General features: G+C 37.9%; 1 protein-coding gene across 2 annotated transcripts in view; it reads left to right on the top strand.

Annotated features, from left to right (window-relative positions):
- The window catches only part of GRID2 (glutamate ionotropic receptor delta type subunit 2), a 1,393,842-nt gene that overhangs the window by 1,293,137 nt on the left and 72,912 nt on the right, over positions 1-27,793 (top strand). The gene's annotated exons all lie outside the window — the stretch shown is intronic.

The following is a 27,793-nucleotide window of genomic DNA, read 5'->3' as shown; positions in this document are numbered from 1 at the left end:
CACAGGGAAGATAAATGACTAGCGCGAAGTGCAGAGCAATATTTCAGCTGAATAATGAGCCCACGACATTAGACCAAGCTGCTTGGCAAGAAGTCGGATCAGCCTTTCATTATTTTACAAGATTTGGGCTGTTTCTAGATTTTAGTAAGTATGATTTCATTCAAAAAGCAGTTGTTTTACAAAAAGCATAGTTATTATGGTGGTATAAAGCAGGTGTGACTAAAGGCTGAGTTTTTAACAAAACATTTCAGAACTTAAAGCTACAAATGTGTATTGCACTTCAAAGTACACATACCCACACACACATGCCTGAGAGTCAATTATAAGCCTCTCTCAGAAATACTATGGAATTCTATTATACTTACATCACATTTTTCTATTCAGAACACTCATCTTACTCACAAGACTTAGCCCCAACATATTTTTTAAAGGGAAAGTTTGATGTGATTGAGAATAATCAGCAAATGTGGTTCTTTTTTTAATAGACCCTTAAAATATTGTAAGACTAGTAACACCATGGGAATAAGCACATGGGCTTGCATGATAATTTTGTTGATAGAAGGAACAACCATAGAAGATGAGACAGGAATGTGACTTTGGCATGCATTTAAATGAATTCCCTAATTTTACAAATGTAAAAACCAAGAAGGCAAATTGGATCACCCGCCCAGAGTTGAAACTTAGGTCAACCAACAAATAACGTAGGTCAAAACATGGCCTGGGGATCACAAATCCAGGCTCCCAGGCCAGGGTTCCATCCCTACCCTGTTCTGCCATTCCCTTTGTTTAAAAAAATCAGGTTTTTACCCCTAGAATTTACTAATAAAATAAATGTTTTCAGAAGCATAGTTATGTCCAATATAAAGAAGCGGGAGTATTAGTTAGCAAATATGTTTAACAGGGTCGTAAACATAACTAGAACACCTGTTTAAAAACTGTCATTACTGGGGCGCCTGGGTGGCTCAGTTGGTTAAGCGACTGCCTTCGGCTCAGGTCATGATCCTGGAGTCCCGGGATCGAGTCCCGGGATCGAGTCCCGCATCGGGCTCCCTGCTCGGCAGGGAGTCTGCTTCTCCCTCTGACCCTCCCCCATCTCATGTGCTCTCTCTCATTCTCTCTCTCTCAAATAAATAAATAAAATCTTAAAAAAAAAACTGTCATTACTTTATGGACACACAGAAAAAGTAGCACCAATAATGGATAGTGTTATCCCTAACTTATAGAGAAACTATACTGTAGCCTAAAATAATGGTTAATAATCACTGAAGACTTACTCTGTGCCAGGTACTGTTCCAAGTGCCCTAACTATATTAAGTCATTTAATCTTCACAGTAAACTTATGAGGTAAATACTATGATTAGCCTCATTTTACAGAGGAGGAAACTGAGGCAAGGAAAATATTTTCAGGTTTCCAAGGTCATAAAGCTAATAAAGAGCAGACCAGGTTTGAAGCCATGCTGTCCAACCGATGCTACCGGAGTTCCTACTACCAGAGCTCTAAGCACGTGCACCAGCGTGTCCCGGGATAACAAGCATCCAAACGGTCTCCATGCCCGTGCAAGCAGCCACCTTCCTACACACTAAAATGCCTACGGGTGATGTCCAGAGATTTAAACAGCGTGCCAACAGCGAAAGTCCTCCTCTACCGCGAGGGGGCAGATCCATTTGAAATTGAAGCTGTCTTGTATCAGCAGATCAGAAGGAAACGATAAAAGTATTGAAAACAGAAAGCCGTGAAGGATACTATAGTTATTTTCCCTCTCTTATCTCCTTTTGTTACGGACAGCTTAAGACTGTACTAGACCAAAACTTCAATTCTCCCTTCATAGAAGTTTTCATTCATCATGACTTTTTAATTGGTGGAATCCATAATCACCTCTTATCTATCTCATTTCATGGTTCTTTGAGCAGCTCAAAAAAAAACTAACATTATACTCTATTCACATGTCAAATGCTTCCTAATATGAAATAGAGCCTGCTATTTCTAAATCTAAAGTATGGGTAAGATAAAAATATACGATTTCCATATGGAATGACATTTATGAGTTCATATAGCCCAGAATGACAAGTCTAACAGAGGCATTAATGATTTTTGTCTTAATAAACACAATTTCCTGCTTAAGCACCAACTTCAGAAAGAGACGGATAGCTATACCTCAAAGTGTACATTCATTTTCTTTTTCTTAATAATCCATTTTACAACTGTCATTTTATGAAGCTATTTATGTTTGAAATAATGTTAGCAACTATTGAAAATAATTGAAATCCTACATTTTTATTTTATATATAACTGACCTCAGAGTATGTATATAATAATTGCACCTTCATGATATTCTTACCAATGTTCCAGGGTCAGACATGGAGATATGATGGGAGGAGCCAGCAACCTGAAAAAAATATGATAGGCTTTCTGTTCTGATAAGGTTTCTGTCTTTTTCCAAAATAATATTCTCTATAGTTATATTTTTGTTCTTATGATTTTTATCCATTTTCTGGGGGCTTTTTTCCATTAATTAACAAAGATATCTATAGCACTCCCCATAAAAGTAAGCATGGTCCTTCTAGGCAAACTCTCAGGTTCTTTGAGCTAATCAACATGAATTTTACTAATGTGAATTTCTTCTTTTCCATTTTTTTTTTAGCAACCACAGAAATCTGCCAAACAAATTACCTCCCAACCAGAATATAATCAGTAGAATGGCAGTGAATAGTTCATTAAGGTTGATGAAATAGAAGAATGCAAAACTTGGGGGTCCTGAATATCAGGCCAAGCTGTGTGGATTTAGGACATGGGGAGTCACTGAAGAATTTGAGAAAGACTAGTCATAATCAGTAGTATGCTTTTTGATCAGTCTGGAAAGAATGTATGCAATGAAATAAAGGAGGAATTGACTAGAAGGAAGGCTACCAGTTAGGAAGCCATTACCATATCTATAATATAAACACTAAGAAGGCAGGGGTTTTTCTCTGCTTTATTCAGAGGTATATTCCATGCATCTAGAAGAAAGCGAACCACATAGTAGATATTTGATAAGTATTAATTGAATGAATGGGTGAAGGAATCCTTTAGGAAAAGTGAAATGCCTGAAGTAGACTGAAGGCAGTGGAAATGGAAGGAAGGGGAGAGATATTGTAAAGGTAATGTTGGCCATTAACTAGAAACAGAGATGGGGCAAGGGGGAACCAAACATACATGAAATCCTTAGCCTTGCTGGCTGGGAAATGGAGAAATCACAGAAGAGAAGCCAGGAAGGGAAGCTGGCTTGAGAGTAAAACCAGTGGTACTAGTGAACTAATTTTGAACCTATTTTGTCTTGACATGTTGAGTTTCAGGTACCAGAGGATGATGCATTCATATAGGGAAATGTAGAGACTATAACAGACTAATGACAATGCAGGGTGGAAACTTGAGGAAAAGGCTAGAGCGATGGATATAGACTTGGGCACATTCTCCATTAAGATAATGAAGACCAGAGACGTAGCTTATGGAAAGAGCATAGACATAAACAAGAAAATGTTGAGACAAATTGCTTTCAAATTCCCTTTTTTGCTTTCCCCTCCTTTCCATTCCACAGTCACAAACCTAATTGAATCTTAGCATGTTGTGCCTAAGAACACAGTTACTCCTTTCTTTATAAACCTACTCAAATCTTATGCATTCTGTGGGTTCCAGCTCATAATCCATCCTCAGCATAACTCCTCCCTAGCACATTCAGCTCTTATCAGACCCCTCGTTGTGTTTCTTATTTTATCTTCTCTGTACCACATTTGTCACTTTTATTCATTTCTTGTGTCTATACCTTGACATTTCAAATATGCTCTAAATTCTTAGCTTGAAAAGAATAGCAAAACCTCTCTTATTCATCCTTTTTTTATCTTCTATGAATAGGTAATATATACTTAATAGGTATTCAATAAATTCTTGTTAAATAAAGTTTGAAGGGGAAAGAATCCTATTCTCACTTGTGATTACTAAGGCAAGCAACATATTAGAGAGTAGGACTCATGTTTCTTCGTTTGATCAACAGATATTTGTTGAGCAACTACTTCGTGCTTAGTGCAATTTTGTTTTTCTAAGAAAAAAAATAGTGAGCAAGACTGACAAGGTAATTTCTTTCCTGGAGCTTACATTATGCTGGAGAGTTGGAGGAGAAAACACAATAAATAAGACAACAAATAGGATAATTTCACACTGAAAAACATGCTATGAAGAAAACAAAACTTGGACAGAGAATAAAAACAGATCGATGTTGGGATGGGTCACAGAAGATTTTTCTGAGGAAGCAACATTTGATTACAATCTTGCATGCAAAATATGAAGGAAGAGTATTCTGTGTATAAGCAACAACAAATGTAAAGGCTCTGAGAACCAGCTTGGAGTATTTAAAGAATGGCGTCCAGTTAAAGGAGTCCAGCATGGCAGGGCAAACAAACATGAGAATAGTATGAAAGGAAATTAAAGAGTTAGTCAGGCCCAGATGTGTTGTAGAACCTAGAAAAGCGTAATAAAAAAATATAGATTTTTTTTTCCAAAAAGCAAAAGCAAGCTGTTCCAAGTTTTAAAAAGAGGAGTATTCATTACCTCTAGCTGTGAAGGTAAAGAAGGACATGTGGTAGAAAGATGGAGAGCAACAGAGGCAGTGAGCAAGAGTAAATGTAGGAAGATCAGTTAGGAAGCTAGCGCGGTCATCCTCATCTCCTCTCATCCAGGAGAGAGGCAACAATGGCTAGGTGTAGGGTGGTATAATTAAGATGCTGAAAAGGGACAGATTCCAGTCTATAATAGCTATAAAACTGATAAGACTGGCAAATGATATGGATGTGATGGGTGAGGTAAACAGAGGAATCAAGATAACTTTTTCTTCTGAACAAATAAGTGTATGGTGGTTGGTTCCATTACCTGAGTTGGTCAAGCATGTGCCAGAAGCAGGTTACGAGCCAGGGGAATTAAGACCTTGGCCTTGGGTTTGGTTAACTTGACATTTTTATTAGACAGGAACTTAAATATATAAATGTGAAATTTAGGAGAGAACACAAAATAATAAGAATTACAATTTGATAGGTAGAAGGTACTAGTTATAAAAGACTTGTGCACTGGTTGAAGGACTCTGGCCAAAGACCAAGTTCCCCCCTCATCTCCACCCATCCATCCTTGGTGAGTGAGATAGAACTGTCTGAGGACAGAGAATGCTTATGGCAGCAACAGGGGTAACATGCTCCTCTGTTTCCATTCAGGGGTAAAAAATGAGAACTCTCTCCTCTCAAGCATGAATATAAGTCTATCCCTTCAGCTTAATTAGTTCATCGTAGGTCATGTGTTTACCCCTGGACTGAGCAGATCCCCCAAGAATATACACTTACAGCTTAGACTCTCTGTCAACGGGATGGAAGAGACATTGAAGAGTCGACTATAATGTCCCTTACAACAAATCTGAAGAAAGAATTAATAGGTATTAGAGAATATAAGGAACAAAGGAGAATGAATTAATAATACCCATAATAATACAATCATTTATTGTATTTATTTGTGTTACTCCTCTAAAGGTTTTCCATGGACTAACTCCTCTGATCCTCACAACACCCCAAGAGAAAGCTGCTATTAAGTAAACTGCTCAAGTTACAGTTAATAAATGGCTAAACAGGGATTTCAACCCTCACTCCAGAGGTCACACTCTGAACCAATACACTCTGATTAAAGGGGGAAAACTGAAAGAGAGATGATAGCAAATGCTCAGTTGGAAAATTTTAACCAGGAACTTGGCACGCACTGAATTTGTAGTGACGTCAAGAGGTCTATCTGAAAACCGTTGAAAGTATGAGACAGGAGAGTGAGTTAGATGGGGGAGAGATATACAGATGGAGGACTTATCATTACAAAGCAACAAGGGGTAGGGGGAGTCAAGAGAAAATATTTGCAGTGAAAAGAGAGCCCAGCATCAAGGACTGATATTAGAGGAAAAACAGGAAGAACCACTAGGAAAGAAGAGACTGGAAAAGTGCGCAATAAGTAATGACAGTAAATTACACAATTTCTATATCCTCAAGATCCAGAGCAGTCGTTGCCACAGAGTTGGTGCTTGATAGCTATTTCTCTTGTTGTCGTTGTTGTTGTTTATCTGTTTTTTGTGATAGTGATTTCTTAAAAGACTTCACGAGCTGCTGCTCTGGACCGCCTCAGCTATACTCTGGCTTACTCTACCTCGGTGCTTCGCAAACTTGAGCAAGCATTAGCATCACCTGGTGGGACTGCTAAAACACAGATCGCTGGGCCCCAGCCCCAGAGCTGCTGATTATGTGAACGTACTCTGCATTTCTAACAAGTTCTAGATGAGGCTGGATGCTGCTGGTTTGGAGGCCACACTTGGAGAACTGCTGCTCTAACACATGGTTGTGACTTCCTTACTCTTCTCATGCTCTCCCTAGCGTCCGTTTTCTGCTTCTTGCCTGTGTCTGCAATATTTTGATCTTCACCTTCCATCATGTACAGATCATTCCCAACCTATATTACCTCATTTAATTCTTGCAAAACATCATTAAAGGAAAGATTATTGTGCCTCTTCTATAGATGAAGAAACGAAGGTTTGGAGAGCATAAGGAAAAAAACACTTCAGTGTTGATTCTATAAACCTAAATTATACAGGGCTAAGCAGTTAAAGTTATTAGGTCCTTTTGCACTTCGTCTTCAATTCCACTTGTATGATTTCTTCTGCCTCATCAACCAAGAGGTCTTCTTCAGCAACCAACAGCACTTTTCCTAACTGCTACATTGACCATTATCAAACTATCTTTTGAATCCTTTTGTGGTGGTAGTTGGTTTTTTTGTCTCTCTTAGAATCCTTGCAATTAATCAGTTGGTTTTTCCATAACCTGATCGAGTCTCATACAGTGCTTTGCCTACAGGGACTTGAAAAAATGGTATTAACTGGTGTATTGAATAGAAGTCTTCCAGATTGCTACCTACACCTACCTTCTACTTGGCTGTTATCCCTATTCCGGTAAAATATCATATTTCTTTTATTTTATCAGCAAAATAATCCCTTGAAAGTAGAAACTTGGTCTCTCATTGTCATTAAATCTTCTCTGGTTGTCATGGAGGGTGAAGAAAAATTTACTAATAAAGTAAGTTGTTTGTTGTTTTGGTTCGGCTTTGCTTAAAGAAGGAATCAAGTTTCCTCCTATATTCTCAAGGCTATATTCTTAGTGGTATTCTTTCCCTCTACATTACATTATAAACTCTATAGGACCTTTGTTAGCTTAAAATCAGAGAACCAGAGATTCTTGAAACTCAATGACAATTTGTCATTTGTTTCCTAGCCGTCCTTATCCAGGTCACTGTGAGGAAATACGGTGCCTAAGAGGAGAGCTGAATGAGCTATAATCATGTAGTTACACCCTGGCAGAGTTTAGATTACAGAAAAGTGCAGATTTCCCTACTATCAATCTTGTACTTCCTAATATCCAATAAACTAGTAACTCTAAAATCCTAGTCCAGCTCCTAAATTCTAAGATGTCTAAACTTGAAGTAGATATGTGAATTTTTTTTTAGAGACCAGGTATCTTTTTTTTTATTATTTTACTTATTTATTTGAGAGAGAGAGAAAGAGCATGAGCAGGGGGAGGGGCAGAGGCAGAGGGAGAAGCAGACTCCCCGCTGAGCAGAGATACACCCCCTACCCTGCCCTGACGTGGGAATCGATCCCAGGACCCTGGGATCATGACCTGAGCCAAAGGCAGACGCTTAACAAACTGAGCCACCCAGGGGCCCAATGTGTGAATTTTGAAATAGACACTATGAAGACAAAAAGAAAAACAGAAGAGATTAAAAAAAAAAAAAAAAAGGCCCCTCTGAGACTCTCCTTGTCCGGCCTCTCCCTACCCCTCCTCATTTTGTCACTCTTCCCCACTAACTGCATCCCAATTGGTCATCCCAGTGGTCTGCTCCTGGTGCCTGCTTCTACCTCAGGGCCTTTGTGCCCGCATTCTCTTTTCCTCTGGCTAACTCCGGCTCGACTTCCCACCTCAGTCTAAATAACCTTCCATAAGGTGAAATCCAGCCCTGTTATTGTCAGCTGCCAATGCCTTGCCACAGATACCAGCTCCAAGAAGATGTTCACCAGCCTGTTGTGAAGTGAGAGAAGAAATAAAGAAAATAAGGACAATGTAGTCAGATGTTAACTCAATGAATTCAGTTCAAAGAACTATATTTTGTTCTGACTTGGTATCCATCTTATATTCGGAGAATTAAATATCTTTTCATTCAGGAAATTAGCACAGATTGCTTAATGTCCTTCCTTCCTGAAACAAAAATTTAGCCACCTTGATCAAAACCCCTAAATACGTTTTTCTCTTCCTGAATTCTAAAAGTCTTGGAATTGCATATCCCTTATTCAGAATTACTGTGGAGGAGTGAAGAAGGGGAGAAGGAACCAAGAAACATCAGTATGTAAGCAACTTGCTGGAGAAGACCCTCTGTCTTTCTTCCTTCTTTAAGCAACTCAGTGCTTGGTGTAGAGTTTGAAACACAGGAGTTTCTAAGCTGATGCCCCTGACTCTGCTTTCACATTCCTTACATTAAAAAAAAAAAAAGTCCTTTGGGATGATTTACGCAAAATTCTATGTTCTACTTTAAGAAATTTTTTGACCTTCTGTGCATGTAGAAAAATGTAAAAAATAAATGAGAAAGTGACGTGTTTGAAGAGAAGCTTTTAAACAAACGTTCAAGCAAAGTTTTTTGTTATCATTGATTAAAATAAAAAGTAACAAACCGAAAGCTTTAAAAGGAGTCGTCCCTTGAAACCTTTTATATACATACTGCAAAAAATTCTATTCTGAAACAAAGGCTGGTCGAACCCGCATACTCATTACAAAAATGGTCAGACCCTGTGTCCTGTTCAGATGGGAAGGTGACCATTTGAGGTCTCAAGCAGCCATTGTGACCACCAACTGTAAAATCATTTCTCTGAAAACTGGCTACCTCTAGGACACAGATTCTGCATAATCTCACAAAAGATGGTAGAAAAATCCCTTTAGGAAAGATTTAAATAACAAGCCATTGCATACCACTTTCAGAGTTTCTCACATGCTTTGCCAACACTGAAAATCTATCTTAACAACCAATTGCTGTGTTCCCACAGGTTGGAATATTCCTTTTCTTCTCCACCAAAAATGATCTTATGCATACGACCAGTTTTGCAAGTAGCACAAGGGATTCATTCCTTTGATAACACAGGATTTCAAATTCAGAACTGTTGAATTGCACAGGAATTGTTCCAAAAGGATTTGGTCACTTGGTGCAGCTTATACTGTACACAACAGATAGGCTCCACAATGAAACACCTGGTAAAGAGCATATTTGAATTCGTAAGCTTTCCTTTCTTCTGTAGTTTTACCCTCTGGAAATCCATGCAACTGCTCTTAGGCAGAACATGTAATGTGGGGCCTTACATCACCTCAATATTCCCGTTTCTATGCCTGTTTTGATACAGTCACACTACAAGGCTACTATGAAAAATAAGTTTAGAAATGCAATAAAAATTCTGTAGTCAACTAAAAGGAAAACTTATACTGAAGCCAGTGTAATCAGCCAGATATACTATACCTACTATGTTTCAAGTTAATGTAAATTGATTTGAAAAGGGAAGGAAACAACACATGAGACAATACTTCTTCTCACTCAACAGGTATTTATTTACCACCTACTATGTGCCAGACAGTCTGTCAGACAGTGGCTTTAGAGCAGTGAACTACAAACAACCCCAGCCTCCATGCTGCTTAGTCTCTAGGAGGGAAGGTAAACGAATGAATAGGCCACGTTCTATTCAGTGCGAGATGTGTTCTGGGAACACAGGGAATCAGCATAGAACTCATATGGAAAGTATCGGGAAGGCTTCCTAGTGGAATGGAACTGAATAGACAATTTAGAAAGCAGTCGAAGTTGGTTGATGTTATGGGCTGAACTGTGTCTCCGAAAATTCATATGCTACACTTCGAACCCCCAGCACCTCCGAATGTGGATTGGGGATAGGGTCTTTAATGAAGTAATTAAGAGGTCACTAGGGCCAGCCCAATTCAATCTGATTCATGTCCTCATAAGATGAGAAAATAGGACTCAGACACACACAGGAGAGACCATGTGAGGACACATCTACAAGCCAAGGAGAGAAGGGTCTCGGAAGAAATCAGCCCTGCCCTGCCGACCGCTTGATCCAGGATTTCTAGCCCTCAGAAGTGTGAGAAAATGAATTCCTGTTGTTTAAGCCACCCAGTCCATGGTTCTTTGTTATGGCAGCCCTCACAGACTCCTTCAGTGGATAAAGTACTTTCTAAACAGAAGGAACAGGAGGAGAAGGCACCCTGCGGCTTGGAGTATGAAGCAGGGAGCGGCAGCAAAGGACCCTAGGGAGAGCACAGGGTCATGCAGTCCCCTGGCCTCCTCCCGGCGGGCCAAGGTACCAGGTCGTGGCATTCACACTTGACCCTGGGGGCGAGAGGGCACCGTCAGAGGCTTTTAAGTGAGATTACATAGTAAAAGCTTACGTTATATGAAGTTTACTCTGCCTGCAGTGTTGATGCCCAAGCACATTATCTTAAAGCAAGACTCTAGTAGCTGAGAGGCCAACCAGAAATTTATGGCAATAATTCAGATGAGAGATGACAGCAACCTATAATACAATGGAAATGGGGGGGGGGGAGTAAACTTGAGACACGAAAGAACAATGTAGTACAAAATAAACAAAAAAAGCTGTAGAACAGAAGATGAAAACAAAGTTGTTCAAGCCATCTCTGAACATCTCCCCCACACTGTCACATTTCCACCCCAGTGGTTAGTGTTCTCAAAGTAGTCACATTTATAATGGCAGAGAAAGCAAACTCCATTTTTATTAGTTAATATATTTGGCAGCATCTCCTAAGGCACCTGCCAACACCAGTGTATCTCAAGCTTATACTCTTGAACTCTGAGACCCGGGAACACTAAATTCATTCACACTTCTAAAAAGAACATGGATTGAGGCATATTCTCTAAGACCTATATTTATAACACTGCCCAGAAGTGTTCTATTTTGTATGTGTGAAAATTGCCAACAGAATACTCACACACCCTCTTAACTTGTACCTCCAGCCTTGACATCCCTGAGGAAGAATAAACTGCCTTCTAAATATAGTTAGCCAAGAGAAAGCAGGGGGGAGGAAGCGAGAAGGGGGGAGGAGGGGAAGTGGAGGGAGAGAGAGAGAGAGAGAGATTGTTTTTCCCCCACCAGTTTGACTGCTTAGCCAATCTCTTTCTCTAAACAACCTACTTTTAGTGCAAAAGAATGAGGTTCCTCTCTCGGATGAGAGTCCAATCCCTGCTGAATCTGTATGAAGTCAACATGTCTGGTTTTGTTAGGCCCTCTGCACACCGACAAGCAGGAGTTAGCAAGAAATACAGAAAGTCGGTGAGTCTCACACATGAGAAAACTCTATTTGCCATGTTCAAATATTGGAAGGATTTATTTTCATTATCCCTCTCTTCAAAGCACTCCATTTTAAATGTCAGTATGCTTTTCAAAAATAAGGACAGGTTTTAGCAAATTGCCAATCAAGATTTATTCTTTTATGTCCTGGGTGTTTCTTCGTAAGTGGATTTATTGTAGCCCAGATGTCTGTCCGTCCAGAAGCCAAACTTCTCATGTTCTACATTTAGTGATCACATCCTCTGTCTTACCATATTTCCCAACTGTCGGCTAGTGCCTTTGTCTTCTTTTTAAACACTGCGTGACTTCCCAAACCAGAAAGTTTTTAAGGGAACATCACTTGGTTGTGCTTCCTGCAGAAGCCCAAGCACAAAGAGAAATGATAAAGGTCCAGCCCCTGCTTTATTCATAAAACACTTTGCAAAGTGCATTTAGTAATTTGCCATTGTAACCACTGACACCCAGAGCTTTCAGGGCCGAGTTCTGACACTGTATTTAGTTCATTCTTTGACTGCTCAGCCAAAACTTCCATTTGTATGCATTTATTCTGCTTCACACATTATGTTATCAGTCACTTTCAATATTTCAAAGTCACAGCAGGCTTTTTCTGACACACATTTGTCAGAATGAACTGACTTGATTGCTATTATTATAGACTACAGTGCCTGAGTAAGGAGAAAAAGCATATGTAGTACCAGAATATTAAAACTGCCTGATAAAACAATAGATACAAGAGAATAAAAATAGAATAAATGCATATAAATGGATGCTTTAAAAGACCAGCAAAATGTAGGATTACAAAATAGGTATATAGAATTCAAAAACCCATGAAGAAAAATGTAATAAAAAATTTTTTGCAGCAGATAAGGAGCCGATTGAAAATTCCACTGCCCCGATGTCAGCAAATAAGTGGATATTGCATACTTCCGTCCCAGTAAACAGAGATTTAAGTAGGTTCTCTAATGGAGGCTGTCGTTGAATTCTAGCATGAAATCCACTACTGAACAACAAAGAATGTAATAAAAACACATGCTTTGACCAAAAATAAAATTAATGAAAGCTCTAAGGAAATAACCAGAACTCCAGATCCATTACTCCTTTATCATTCTTGAATTTGTCACCCAACAGAAGACCTGTGTCCCATTTGCCGGCTCTTTGCTCCACCTTTGACCATAGCCATATTTCAAAACTGCACACTTGGGAAGCACCAGAGAAACTGATTTTAGAATCAGAGCACATTAGTGTCTACAGGGATGGCTCTCCTTTAGAATTACTTAAATTTCAAGTCTTGCATAAAGCATAAGATAAGAAAATGAAATAAACCATAATAATTAGTTTGTCAAATCTCTTCTTAAAAATAAATTAATAAAATATGTAAATCTAAAGCATTTTTATTAATGTCACAGATGAGAAAAACAGAAAAAGCATAGTTGTATTGCTCTTTTCTTCGGGGCATTTATATAACTTTGTAATTTTCTTCAGCCCATATATTTCTCTACATATTTTTCTAAAGTAATATTCAAGAAATTATGGGGGATTTAGAAAACCTCTATCTAACAGACCCACAGTTTGGAAGAAATTATAAAGCCTTTTCTCCAAAAGCCAAAAGATTTAGGTCATATACTTGCTTATTCTGTTTCCAGAAGTAAGATTTAATTCCTTCTAAAGAAATTATCTTCAATGTGAATGTTAATGAAAGTTCTGAAATGAGGGATTGTAACTTAATTTTGCTTGAATCCTCATAATAAAATGTCAGACTCACATTTGGAAAACTTTAGGCTGATCAAATTTTTCTAAGTCACTCATCATCTCACCTACTCATTGTTATGAACTTTTTACAAATATTAATAGTTTTTTGGTATTTATTGATTCTTCATGGACCATCTGATTATTAGCATAAGTCTAGATTTATAGGCAAAAAGTCATTACAGTGAAATATACATGGATGGAGTTCAGAAAAATTTTAGAAATATGTTTATTAGTATAACTTCCATATTCATAAACAGGTTTTCTATTAAAAGAATACCCTGTAGGATATTAAAATAATTCTTGAGATTTTTAAGTTATAAAATCATTATGACTCAGAAGGTATGCAAAATATATTGCAAAAATATTTTAAATACATATCTTCACTGCATCCAAAAAAATTTAAAACATTAAGAATTTTACTAAAATATCAATTTTATTTTAGCAGAACAAAATAATTGTTTCTAGGAGTCAATTATTACTCTCTGAGGAAAAAAAAGAGTTGTTTACTGGAGTCAATAGTCATTCTAGTGAAGTGTTTTTCTTCCTAATTAATGTGTTAGAAGGGATAAATATATTCTAGCTATGTGGGAACAATTTAAATTTATTTTCCATTGAAGAAGTAAATATTTTCAACCTTAATTATATTTCCCAGTGTATGGAGACATTAAAAATAACAAGTGCCATAAAGTGTGAGGAATCGAGGACCAAAAAAAACCTAATATGTATTAAATAATTTATTTGTATTAATTAACCCAGTTAGTATTTTTGAAAAATCACTGTGTCAGCTTAGAACTACTATAGATGATTATGTTTAAGTGGCCAAATAAAATAAATTGTCTGTTCACCAACATATAATTACCTTTATCAAGTAAAGTATATGTAGAGTAGATTACACAGTGGAAATTTTAAGATAAATCACCAAAAAAAACCAGAAAATTGATATTTTTAGCAGATTTTCTCATTACAAAATTAAATTCCTCATCTGCATACACACATCACACTTTACACAAACTCATATACCCTCTTTCACACACACACACATACATGTGCGTGCGCACACACACACACACACAGCTCAGTCATGCATTTCCACCCCCATATTTGATTCATAATTATCATACCCAAAATGTCAAGGAGACAACCAATTCTAGCTATCATTTCAATAAAATATCCCATAAGAAGGTCAGTATTTCTTGGACCTCCTTTTTACACTATGCACTGTTTCAGAAAAGCCTACATAATCAAGTTCTTTGTTCAGGTAGTTTTGAAAGTGTAACTTTTCTCATAGATATTTTACTACCCCAGGGGGAAAAGGTATCCGTATACTATCAGTTGGTATGCTTTGGGCCTGTGATATGTACAGGAGTCTGTATCTGAGTAACTCTCTCTACCTATACATTGATGAGATACTTCTTTAAGGATAAATTCTTCTTTAGCTAGTCCTACCTTCAGGTAATGTTTCATTCATATTTTTATCCCTTTATTCCCATTCACTTCCCATATCCTTTAACTCCCATTAGAATGTAGGCCTAGATGGATAGAGATGTCTATTTTTTGCTTTACTCACTATTGTATTCTTAACATGTGCCTGTCATTAATACTCTTTTGAATGACTGAATAAATATCTGAATTTCTGCTATTTTCCTCTAAGTATTATTATTTTGGATAGAAATACCACTAAGTCCTAAATATTCCAAGTTTAATTTTATATGGTTTTTCACTATATTCTGATATTTAATTAGCTTCAACTTATATGTATTAAATGCTTTTATATCCTGATAGAGAATAAGTCTTCTTATAAGGTTCTGCTAACATTTAACATTACTGTTCTTGACAATAGTGTAACAGGAATGTGACTATATCAAACAGAGTTTGTAAAATTCCATCATCATCTTTCTGAAGTCAAATATTAACCAAGCTCTTCAGTTCAGTATTTTGTAGACTTCATACATTTGATATAGCCAATCACTCTTTACAGTTTGCAATATGCTGCATGTCAAAACATGTTCTTGATCATTTTCCTTGAGATAACCGCACTTACAAAGTACTGTGTATCTAGTAAACTTTTAAAAGTATTCATGGAATAGAATTGACTCTTACATGTGGCTATGCATTGTTAAGATTCACTTTGGTGTTAAATTTAGCAAACTAATGAAGACTTGGACAAACAAACAAACAAAAAATATTACCCAGCACTCATATTCAGAAAGCAAAATGTTCTACTTAAGTCTCTCCTTGGGGGACTATCTGAAAACTACACTGAAAGCAGAAATCTATACTTGGATTGCCTAAGATAACAAATTTCTTGTAGAAACTAGTACAGCTGCCAATTTACTTTTGAGGGCAATCAGGATGTTCATTAGTAATTGAGTTGAAGCAGAGAGGAACTTCATTTGTACCGAGTCAGTGACCTGGATCGTTTTCAGAATGAGTATTGAGCTGAAATGGACCATTCATTCCTACTTCTTTTGGGATCTGGTACAAAAAGGTTATTGCTCTTACCTTCTAGTAATAGTGATAGGGATTTTCAGGAGCAGAAAACAAGGCTTTTTGTTTACTATTTGTAACTTAGGGTGATATTTATATGTGATTTTTGATTACTCTTAGAGCATGAGATAAACCTTATCATTTTGAACTTGAACCTATTGAACTGATTCCAACACCTTCAGTGGGTAGGTAATTGAAATATGTTGATGGTACACTGGGGTGAACCAAAGTTTTCAGAAGTGGAGAAAGGAGATAAAAATTAAATAGATATATCTGGAGCATGGTCAATAGAAGCTGGTATAAAATTATAGAAACATTAGCAAATTTTAAAGTGGTGTTTTTATTGAGTGCTGAAATAATACCACTCTAATAATTTTAATAGCAAAAACCTATATGGGGCATACTATACCAGGTACTATTCTAAGACCTTTACATGTATTATCGTGTTTATCTTCACAACTATCTTATTTGCAGAAGAAAAAAATGGAGATTACAAAGAGGTTAAATAACCTACCCAAGATCCTAGGAGTAGCAAATGATGGATATGGGTTCAGGCCTTGAAAGTCTGGCTCCAGAGTCCGTGCTTTTAACCACTAGACTCTCTTACCAGTCTGGAGGGGTGGTGAGATGGGCCACCAAGATTATAGTGCCCTCACATTCAGAGTTACCTCCAGGGAAAGAATTAGTCGTAAGGGATGAAGATGCTCACCTGAATAGCAGCATCCTCACCATCAGGGGGCAAGAGCAATTTTAGTATTTCATCATGCCCCATGTCCAGTGAATTTAAATAGAAAAACTGAACAAAGCAACTGAAATAACTACTTTTACCCAAAATTTGTGCAAGAACTTGAATTTGTGCAAGAACTTGAGAGCACATGTTAAAGCTCTGTGACCAGTTAACAGAGACTAGCACAATGGATCAAGTGTCCTCCACACTTCTCTGGCGACCCCAGGGCACTGGAGCATGCCCTGAAATGGGGGCCCTAGCAGGTGTAAGGGAGAGCCCACCTTGCATCAGTAGCAGCACTAGCAGCAGGAAGACATTCTCGCACAGCAAATTAGACACCAGCCCTGGCAGCAACAACAGGGTGAAGGAGGTACATTCTTCGGACTTCCATGGTTCTGAAGGCCATTAGGATTGGGCAAAATGTGCCAAAAACTGGAGAACTGGAGGAAAAGGGCCACATTGCCTCTCAGAGTCCAAGAGGTCTTACAGAACTTTCACAGGTGATTCCCAAAACTAACTGAAAAGAAACCAAGAAGCTGGAGGATGAACGAGATGAATCCTGCTTGAATCCAAAATTGTCATCACACCTTCCTTGCTGGGTATAAGGGAAATAAGATGGGTGGGTATAAGCTGAAAATAACAGATTACATATTCATCCACAAGTCATTAATAATCTTTTTTGGTGTATTTGGGGGATAGGGCCATCCTATCGTATTTAATAAAAAAATAAATATTATACATACAGAAATTCAGTTTGCCAAGTAGAAAGTTTTGATATGAAAAGAAAAAACTTTTATCTGATAGATGTCATGCCTTAAGAAGGGGTGATGAATGCAAGCTTGCATTCCATCTTTTTAGACTTCTTAGAGTTCGCGTTTTGCCATAAATTTCTCTGCACTAGATGATTGGCAGACGAGAGTAAGATATCAGGAAGAGGAGATATAAAGTAGGCAGATTGCAGACCTAAACACAGCTGAGTCATCAGTGAGGATTTCCATTCCTTCCTCATTCTCTTTTAAATTTTAAATTAGACTTTACAGTTAAAAGGACTCAGTACTGGGGATGTGAGTGCTAGTTCTCAAATTGAAAACCTTGTCAAGATATGAGAGTTGACCCTTTTGTATTATATGATTTTAAATTTAAGTTTTAATGGCCTCTTTTCATAATAGAATCTCTGATTTACTAAAAAAAAATAGCTTTAATATATGATTCATCATTTCATATTTACATTATCTGCATTGTTATGATAATAGTGTCAAAAATAAAGCACTATCAGTGATTCTTTCTTTTTTCTGATCCATAGTTGGAGGTCTTTCTAACAAAAAAAAAAAAAAAAGGTTCTGGAATAATTAGAGTTGAATTTTAGAACATTATCCATATGAATTATTTCTAACAAAGGGTATTCTCATGTGAGAAGCAGGGGAATCCTGTAATTCCAGCTGCATTTACTCAGTGTTTTAATGTCAGTTAGATTGCTATCCCAGTCAAAATAGCTTCTATATATGTAAAATTATGGTTATTTCTCAAACTATACTGTTTTTTTTTCCCTTCGGTGAAACTACATTTAAATAGTGTTATTTTGACTTACCAGGAGACACATGTAGTCACCTAAAGGAGTTTTATATTCCAAGACAGTGCTTGAAGGAAAAAGAACATTTTCCGTAATTTTGTAGTAAGGAAAACAAAGTAAAAGGGAGACTATTTAATTCAAGTGGATATTTGTGTATTAGAAATGACTGTGGATGAAATAACTTATTTTATTATTTTGGTTGAAGCTCCTATCAAGAAATGTGAGAAACACTCTTCTTAAATGAGACATGCCCCTGCCCCCCCAATGTGTAAGCAACAATTCTAAGAGATGTTAAGGATCAAATTTTTAAATTAAGACTATGTCAAGAATTGTAAAGGGTCTGAAACTTTATATGACTTGCAGGTACCAACCTAGCCTGCCACGTGTTCACAGATGCTGGCAGAAGACACGAGACTTCTGGATCAGAAGTGAAGGATTTTATTACTCATGGCAGAAGGAACAGCATGAGCTGCATGCTTTCAAGTTTTCCTTGCTCCCAAGTCCAATGGAAATAATGCAGAGGCAGGCCCAGATGGATCCTGCTCACAGTGGGATTAGGAAACCCTAGTCTTACACAGGGTCTGCTAGAAAACCTGCCCAAATTCTGCCCAAAAGGGAGGCATTAACTCTATTAACCAGTCAGGAAAAAAATCTGCCTCTATCCCCAAGCCTGTTCACTAGGCAAACATCCTGGACAGGAGTCCAGGGCAGAAGCTGTTACACGGCATGTGGAAATCAATGGAGAATTACCCCTCAACAAAATATGACAATAGTGTAAAATATTGTAGTAGAACTTCGGTATTTACAATTCTGTATTTGAGAATTCACTTACCCACTGGCATTTATTTGTGACCCTAAAATCAACTCTGGCGACACTTTCAGACGTTTGCAGACATGTGCGGAGCTGCCCTGACACTCGAGTTCCCAGCTAAGACCAAACAAGGGAACTCGCTGCCTTCTTGTTTTAGCTTGTGTTCTTTCTGTCGTCGTCTAAGTGTCATGTTTGCATTTTTGTGTACTTCGGTGAATTTTGTTATTTAAAATGGCTCTGAATACTGCTGACATACTGTCTAGTATTCCTAAGTGCAGGAAGGCTGTGGTGCATCATAAGGAGAAAATGTGTGTGTGTGAAACAAGCTTCATTCAGGCTCAAGTTACAGCGCTATCGGCCATGAGTTAAAAGTTAGTGAATCAGTTAAGCCTTCAACTCAGGTCGTGATCCTAGGGTCCTGGGATCGAGGCCTGCTTGGGGCTCCCTGCTCAGCACAGAGTCTGCCTCTCCCTCTCCATCTGCCTCTGACCCAGCCCATGCTCTCTCTCTCTGTCTCAAATTTATTATAAATAAAATCTTTTTTAAAAAGTTAGTGAATCAAAAATATATATTACGTAGAATGTCGTTAAACCGAACAGGCATAAAATAAGGTCCCGTGTTTCATGTTTATGAAAACGTGATTACCAAAGGCTCACAGGAACCTAACCCCGTATTTCCCCTGGGAGCAATGATTCAGTATGCACTAATTCAGTGTATGCAGCAACTTTACAGAGCATCACTGCCATGAATAATGAGAATCAACTGTACAGTCAGCCAGGGATGACAGCAACCCTGCTTCCGCTCTTGTTCCCTCATGGCCTATCAGCAACAAAACAGCAAGAGTGAGCCTTATAAAACTGAAGTGTAATCATGGCTCAGCTCTGCTCAGAGTCCTCCAATGACTTTCCCGTCTGAGGATTAAAAAAAAAAAAAAAAGTGCTGTTAATGATTCTACAGCATCTGAGCTCCCCTTCTTGTCTCTGTGGCCTCTGGCCTCAGCTTCTTCCACGGTCCTTCTCCCTCTTCTGCTTCCTTGCTGTTTATGGAACACTCCAGGCAGGTTCCTGCCTCAAGGCCCCTGCCCTTATTTTTCTTCTGCTTACAGGGCTCTCTTTCTTTTTCCAGATATCTCAATGACTAATTTCCTCATCTCTTTCAGGTGTTTGCTAAACTGTCACTTTCTCACGGAGGCTATCACTGACCAACTATTTTTTTTTCAAAGATTTTATTTATTCGACAGAGAGAGACACAGCGAGAGAGGGAACACAAGCTGGGGAGTGGGAGAGGGAGAAGCAGGCTTCCCACCAAGCAGGGAGCCCAATACGGGGCTCGATCCCAGGACCCTGGGATCATGACCTGAGCCAAAGGCAGGCGCGTAACGACTGAGCCACCCAGGTGCCCGAGAAGAGATCTTTTTTTTTATTTTTTTTTATTTTTTATTTTTTTTTATTTTTTATTTTTTTTAAAAGATTTTATTTATTTATTCGACAGAGAGAGACACAGCGAGAGAGGGAACACAAGCAGGAGGAGTGGGAGAGGGAGAAGCAGGCTTCCCACTGAGCAGGGAGCTCGATGCGGGGCTCGATCCCAGGATCCCAGCCCGATGTGGGGCTCGACCCCAGGATCATGACCTGAGCTGAAGGCAGACGCTCAACGACTGAGCCACCCAGGTGCCCTTGACCAACTATTAAAGTCCCAAACCTGTCCCTCCCAACCCTCAGACTCCCCGTCACCCATCCCTGCTTTATTGTACTCCATAGCACGGCCACCATCGGACATAGCTTAAATAGTATCTATATGTTTGTTTATCTGTATCCTTTCCACAATATGCAGGGATTATGGCCGGTTTTATTCATGGCTATATACTCAGAATCTAGAACAGTACCTGCCTCATAATAGATTTTTAATAAATATTGGTTGAATAAATGAAATTTCCAAATCCCTTGGACTTTTCCATGACTTTTTTTTTTTTTGCAGTACTGTAAACTCTACCTGAATCTGCTTCCAAAGAAAATTCCTGAGAACATTTCCTCAAAACAAATAAATAAGCATTGAGAGAGGCAGAGCTTGAAAATCTTGCTCAGGTTCAGCAAGGCTAAAAAGCTTACTGGGAAAAGGTAGCAGAGTATTTTCAAGCTGTCTTGAAAAGAGAGGAATGGCAAATCTTTTCATTTTTTCCATTGACAACAATGTTTTCAGTAGCATGAGAGTTGATATTAGCCTATCAAAATAACAATATTTTTTAAAACCCTGCTTACTTACAAATGTGCTGTGTCTCTATATCTTAAAAAGTGCTTTTTCTTTAGAAAACAAAACAATTAGAGTCTAGCTAAACTGCCCAAGAACATGAACGGTTTCATTTAACTAACTGAGAACACATAGTTTAATTCCTAAATAAAGAAGCAATCTCCATTAGTAGAAGGCAGATCCCCTATAAGCATGTTTCTCTCTGCACCTAAACAGATAGCAAGAAAACTCACTGTGCTTTAGCATGTTGCCACAGACAACCACAGATAAATGGAACAAATACCAAGCAAACTTTGAAACAGACAGTTTGGTTTAGTGTTAACTCTGATTCTGAGTTTCACCATCAGGTGGTTTTCTCATACTTATTTTAATCCAAATTTCTCTGAGCCTCACCAATTGGGGAGTGCAAAAAGGGCCACATCATCTATCAAACATTCAGATTCAGTAGCTCATGCCCTATAGAACATAGGACCTCCAACCTCCCTCCTATTTCACATCATTATTATATGTGGGTTATTTGGGGTGTGCATGAAGAATCCTGTCAAGGTTTTCTATCTGCTCATGTCCACCAAACCCATCTGAGAGCAGCATTTTGGCTGCTTAAGATCCGTCATAAAAACACACATCTACATTAAGGGTGCAAACCATTGAGAGCCAGAGCTGAGACAATTTTCCCATAGTCCTCGCTAGTCCCCATAGTCAAACCATGCTACAGCCCAAGTAAGAATTCTGTTCTCCTGAGCTGGGTCATACTTGGACACTTTGTGAGAGCAGCACTTCTGTCCACTTCTGCTGTCATCCTCTCTGTGTAAAGGGTTCGAACAGGAATACATTTTGGCAAATTCAGAAGCACACATACATACATACATACATGTATATAACTATAATATGGCCATGGGGTAAGAGCCATAAGATACAAAGCACTACTGGAATATGGAGGAGATAGAGGACTTTATAAGGGAAGGTCTCATGATGGAAGGACCTCAGTCAATGGGTAGTCTATATGTATCATCTTATTATTTAATCCCTGGCTACAAAATCCCTTTCTTCAGTTTTCCTGATTCCTGTATTTCAAGACGGCAATCTAAAACTTTAATGTATTACTGGACTCAATTGAAAAATTTTCTCATATAGAAAGTAGTTACGTATGGTGTCTCACTGAGAAGATATTAGAGTCTATGCTTTGGTTTATGCTATTTGGAATCGTCTTTTTCATACATCACCTAGTTTAAAAAAATATTTCTGCTCAAAAATATCCTGCATTTATGGAACCCGCATTCTAGGGCTATAGAGGACAATACTGCAAGATAAGTAGAAAAACGAGTGGGGTGGGGTGGGGCTCAGTGTTTACTAATTTATTTACAGTGGTCAAGGATAGACTTTCTGAGTGACATATGAACAGAAAACTGAAGGCAGTGAAGGAGCAAGCCACTCAGATATCGGGGGAAGAACATTCTAGATGGAAGGACTAGCCATGCAAAGTCCCTGAGTTGGGGAGTGATTGGCGTGCTCAAGATAAAGGAAGGAAGTAGAGCAAAATGAACAAGAGGGACAGTGGTAGGAGTTGAAGTCAAAGAGGTAGCCTGGGATCAGATCATTCACAACTTTATGAGGCCTTTGTCAGGACTTTGCTTTTAACTTAAGTGAGATGGAAAGACATTAAAAGTTCTGAGCAGAAAAATGGTGCTATCTGAACACAGGCTTAAAAACCTCACAGTGAATGCTTTGCTGTGGGCAAACTGAGGTGGACAAAGTGGAAGCAGGGAGACCTACTAGGAAGCTTCTGTAACATATAATGGTGACTTGTCCATAATGGTAGCAGGGAAGGATATGTGAAGTGGTCCAATTCGGAATAAATAAGAGCGTTTGCTCTTAGATAATGGGATTTGAAAGCCAGAGAAGAGTCAAGCATGACTCCAAGGCTGTTGGTATGAAAAACTGGAAAGGTAGAGCTGTTATTTAATGAGATGGGAGACCCACAGGAAGAACATGCTAGGGAGGGTGGGGATGTAAAAATTGGAAGATCAGTTCTGGAAAATGAAACCTTTCAGCTTTGGGAGTTTACCTGATTTGGGTTAGATTTGCCCTTGCTCTGCAGCTGGTTAGCTATACGATCACTGGCATTAACTCAGCTCTTCTGAGGCTCGGTTTCCTTATCTGTGTCAGGAGGATAACAGAACCCAATGTGTAGGATAGAGTTGGGAGGATTCAAAAAAGGAGCGTAAAGCACGTAAAACAAAGTTGTTTTAGAAGCTAAAGTTGTAATAGAGGATAAAATGAAACAAAACCAAATATATATAAGTGATTAATAAGTGGTATTTATTGTAATCTCCTTCATGAGATTAGGTGTGAGGTTTCTTACAGCATTATGAGAATTATTTGCAGAAAACTTTCTAAGATTGTGTTTTAAAGAGATGGATTCTAACTAAACACTTAAGAAAGGGGATCCTCATCCCATATCATCCAGTTTCTATGTTCATCATAGCAATTTATCCTTTACTTTTTAACTCCTTTTCTGGTTTTACTATTGTCAGTATTCTGTGCTCTTTCATAGATGTTTTATTGTTTTCTCATCACTTAAGCCAGAAAGCGAAAGCATCAACCAGTTTGGTGGAGACTTATATACAAACCAGTAAATACTCTCTTGGTTTTTTTCTTTTGGAATTTATATAATGCCTCAGATCATCAAACCATCAAAATACTATTCAGATTTATTTGCCTCATGTTGTTCTCAAAAATTACTAATTCATACTCTGCTTTCAAAACATCTCGTTTACTCCTAATAGATTATTATTACTAGTGGGATAGTGTCTAGTATAATTGGCTTGGATTAAAAACCAAACAGACATTTTTGTTCTCAGAAGAACAGACTGACCTGAAGTACTTCCCTGGAGGGCAACAATAGGGTTTGATTCCAGCTCAATCACTCCACCGCCAACATCAGGGCCTGTCAGCTGCCTACCTTTCCTAGATACGAGTTTCTTCAAACTGCACTTCACTATGTCTTTTCTTCAGTCATCTTTCCTGCTTGTTAATGTGACATCCTTCAGCCCACCTGAAGGTGGGGCTTTTATATATACTCATCTCCCAGTCTTGTCACAAAGCTAGTCCACAGACAGCAGTAAGGACTGTTTCACTTCCGGTGCACTCTGTCTCCTCAAAACCTTTGCATTTGAAATGCAAAGACAGGCTAACATGGCATAGCTATTAGCCAGTAGAACCATTTGGCCAAATGCATGTAGATTCCCATGATAACTTAGATTTTCATCTTCTTTAAATTTATGCTCTTTATGGCCTTAGTGATAACCAGGAGGTACCAACTACGTAGAGGGCTTATCTCCACTGCCTTTGAAGAATCATAATTCTAACATGAAATACCTTTTATGGGCTTAAATAATCAAAAGAGAAATCTGCTGAGATGGGTTTCGTAGAGCGCAGTGGCTTTAAGGGTCATGAGTCCTAGGATAAACCATCTTGGCTTGTCACAGAGGTGCCATGAAAATAAATCAGTGTTATTTCTATTTCCAAAAACATGTATGCTTTTACCAGGGTTTGCATGAATATACTGATTAATGTTTAGCCATAAAATTTACAAAGTAAATTCTCATATAAATATCATAAGAGCTTTTATTCTCTGATAAAGATGAGATCAAGCAACTGAATTTATTGAGCCACATAACCGTTGTTTCTTTTGTTTAAACTCACCATGTGACCTGACACTTAACAGAACACAGAGCAGCCCCAACACAGTACCTGGAGATGGGTGCCAAGGATTTCTCACAGAGAAATTGAAGGACAGTGGTACACTGTAGCGCTATTTCTTTTCAAGAGGATCAATGTAGCATGCCTTTCACCTTTATTATCTTTAAGATGTTTCCTTAAACTTGGGGTACTTAAAAAATGAGCATTTTTCTCTTCATACAAATCAATCATGGATACAATGATTGTTATGTACTAACTGTGGCCAAATAGCTTCTTATCATTTTAGTTTTCTGTCTCTCCAGGTAATTTGAACAATTTTCCATATACCTAAAGCTTTCCTTTCAAATATTCTACCCTTCCCTGTCTTTACAAACAGAGTATTTTAATCTGGGATGATCATTATGAAAATGTATTCTTTTAATGTGTCTTTATACTATGATGCCATTAGGCATTACTGAGATGTGCATATTTTCTTCCACATTTGATGACCTTTGAGTTCTTTTTCTGATTTTCATATTGCTTCTTTTTCTTTGCTACTCGATTCTGTAATTGCTATTGTCACCTCGCCCTCAGTGCTCCCTTTTAGAAAAAATGCTATTTCAAGTGAAACTTATTTAAGCAAATATTAATTGAGGATATACTATGTATTATTAGTCACTCTCCTAAGTGCTAAGGATTAAATGATAAACAAAACATGGTCTCAGCCTTTAAAGAACTATCAAGCAAGAAAGAAATAGTGATATTAAAAAAGTAATTACAATTCTTTGTGCTAATTGTGACGAATAGGATTTTATTCTATGGACAGTGTGTTTCGCTTTTCCCTGGCTTTGCCATTGTGTTACGGCCCAAGGCAAGATTGAAGGGCTCAGCATCAGTGGGCTAGGGCAGAATTCAGAACAGAGTTGTTTGTAATGCATCTCTCATGAAGAAAAATATATGCTATAAAATACAAACACATTTGTGTAAATTTTGTCTAAAATAAGGAGAAATTACTCTTAGTAAGGCCAAGGACACTATCCTAGTATATGAGCTTTGCATATTTACTTGTGACATCTGTTTTAAACATTTAGGGTCCTATTTTGCTAACTTTCTGTTTCTATAGCAGATATAAAATGGTTTAAGTGCTTAATGAATTACATCCCAGTGAATGAAGTGTTAATGCATTTACTACGAGAATTTATGTTGTATCACGTCATATTACATTTTATTATAGTACATCATGTTTTATCGCTACTACCTTTGCATTATTATTTAGTATTTTCTAACGAAAAAATTTCAAAAATTGTATTAGATAATACAGATAGCCTCTGAATTAATGTGGGGACATATTTCTAAATATGCTTTCTGTATGAGATAGTTTGTGCTTATGATGGAATTCTGCTTGTAAACCTTATAATCATGCATGGAAAATATGCCCCTGAGCATTAAAAAGCCAACCTACCAAAAATTTCTGGTGGCAAACACATTTATTGTTTTTTCATATTTAATATTCTTAGCACAATGCATAGCATAGTAAATATTAGTTACTTAGAATTATCATCATTATCATTAAAAATAATATGCCACCAGACTTATTTTGGTACTCTACTAAAATTCCTACACATTTGGAAAAAAAATTTTAGTGATACACATGAAATTAATTACACCAATGTCAGTAAAGTAAGAAAATAAACTGTAATATAGTCAGTCTTTCAGCAGGCTGAATTTCAATTTAACTTCAAGGTTAGACATCTGTCTACTTTGCCCATTCCCTTACATAATATTCACATAACAATACTCCCACCAAGTACATCTTCTACTTCATGTAATGATTTTCAAGGGACTGCATGGAGAAGGTACACGTCGGTTTCTCTCGGTAGTGTGTATAGTTGGAAGTGATTCCTTCTCAAAATTTTTATATTTGCACTCCGCATTTCTTTCACTTGGTTCCCACTCTTCCTGAACCACCTCTTTTACACATGCACATAAGAAAATCATACTATAAAATCTGAAGATGATTTGGGACTGGAACTTTTTCAAAGCACCAGTTACTAATTGGCTATTGTGACTATTTTCAAATACCATTGATATACCTTGAAACATCTACTTTCTAGAAGTATAACTTTTTGATGAACTCCCCAGGATAAATTAGTGGCAAAATGTAACCTTAGTGATTAGAGTCATATAGAGTTTTTGCATATAAACCAGTAAAGTTTGCCAAAAATAATGATTATTCACATTTGCAACAATTATCTCAAGTCATTCTTCCCTTGAGCCAGTTACAGTTCTAGAACAATTATCTTTTGGAGCCAATGATGCTAAGGTTTTGTACTTCTCAGCATTGATATCTGATTATGTCAGGAGACCATTTCTGTGAACCCTGAAAATTAAGGTGATATTAAGCCAAGTTTAAGGAAACTAAAATCCTATAATGAATTCATGTCTTTTAGCTTAAAACTGTTTCCTGTACAGTAACAGAGACCCAAGGGGGAACAGCAAGAGTTATATGGCCTCGAACTTATTGATAAAGAGAATAGCAACTATCTGTAGTGGCCAAACCATCACCAAACCTTCCTTGCCCCTCACAAAAAATCCTGGCCCCCTAAAACCTAGCTTGATGATTTATCAAAACAAAACTTTGAATGTCCAGAAATTGAATTACTTGCTTGTGTAATAAGTGGGCTACACAGATACTTTCACATAATATTCAGAAGAGTTCTAGGATATATCAGTGTCTGCCCCACTGCCACACAGTAGAAGCAAGGAAAGGTGGGGTGTATTAATCAGGATTATCCAGAGAAACAGAACTAATTGTGTGTGTGTGTGTGTGTGTGTGTGTGTGTGTGTGTGGAGAGAGAGAGAGAGAAGGAGAGAAAGAGAGAGGAATGAGGAATTAGCTCACACAATTATGGAGGCTGAGAAGTCCCAATATCTGCCATGTCAAGCTGGAGACCCAGGAAAGCCAGTAGTATAACTCAGTCCAAATCCAAAGGCCCGAGAACCAGGGGAGACGATGGTGTGAATCTCAGTCCAAGGGCAGGCAAAGATGAGATGAGATGCCTCAGCTC

This window comes from Neomonachus schauinslandi, chromosome 2 (genome assembly GCF_002201575.2).
Source record: "Neomonachus schauinslandi chromosome 2, ASM220157v2, whole genome shotgun sequence".
NCBI classification, from domain to species: domain Eukaryota; kingdom Metazoa; phylum Chordata; class Mammalia; order Carnivora; family Phocidae; genus Neomonachus; species Neomonachus schauinslandi.
This window is presented reverse-complemented; position numbering and strand designations above follow the sequence as displayed.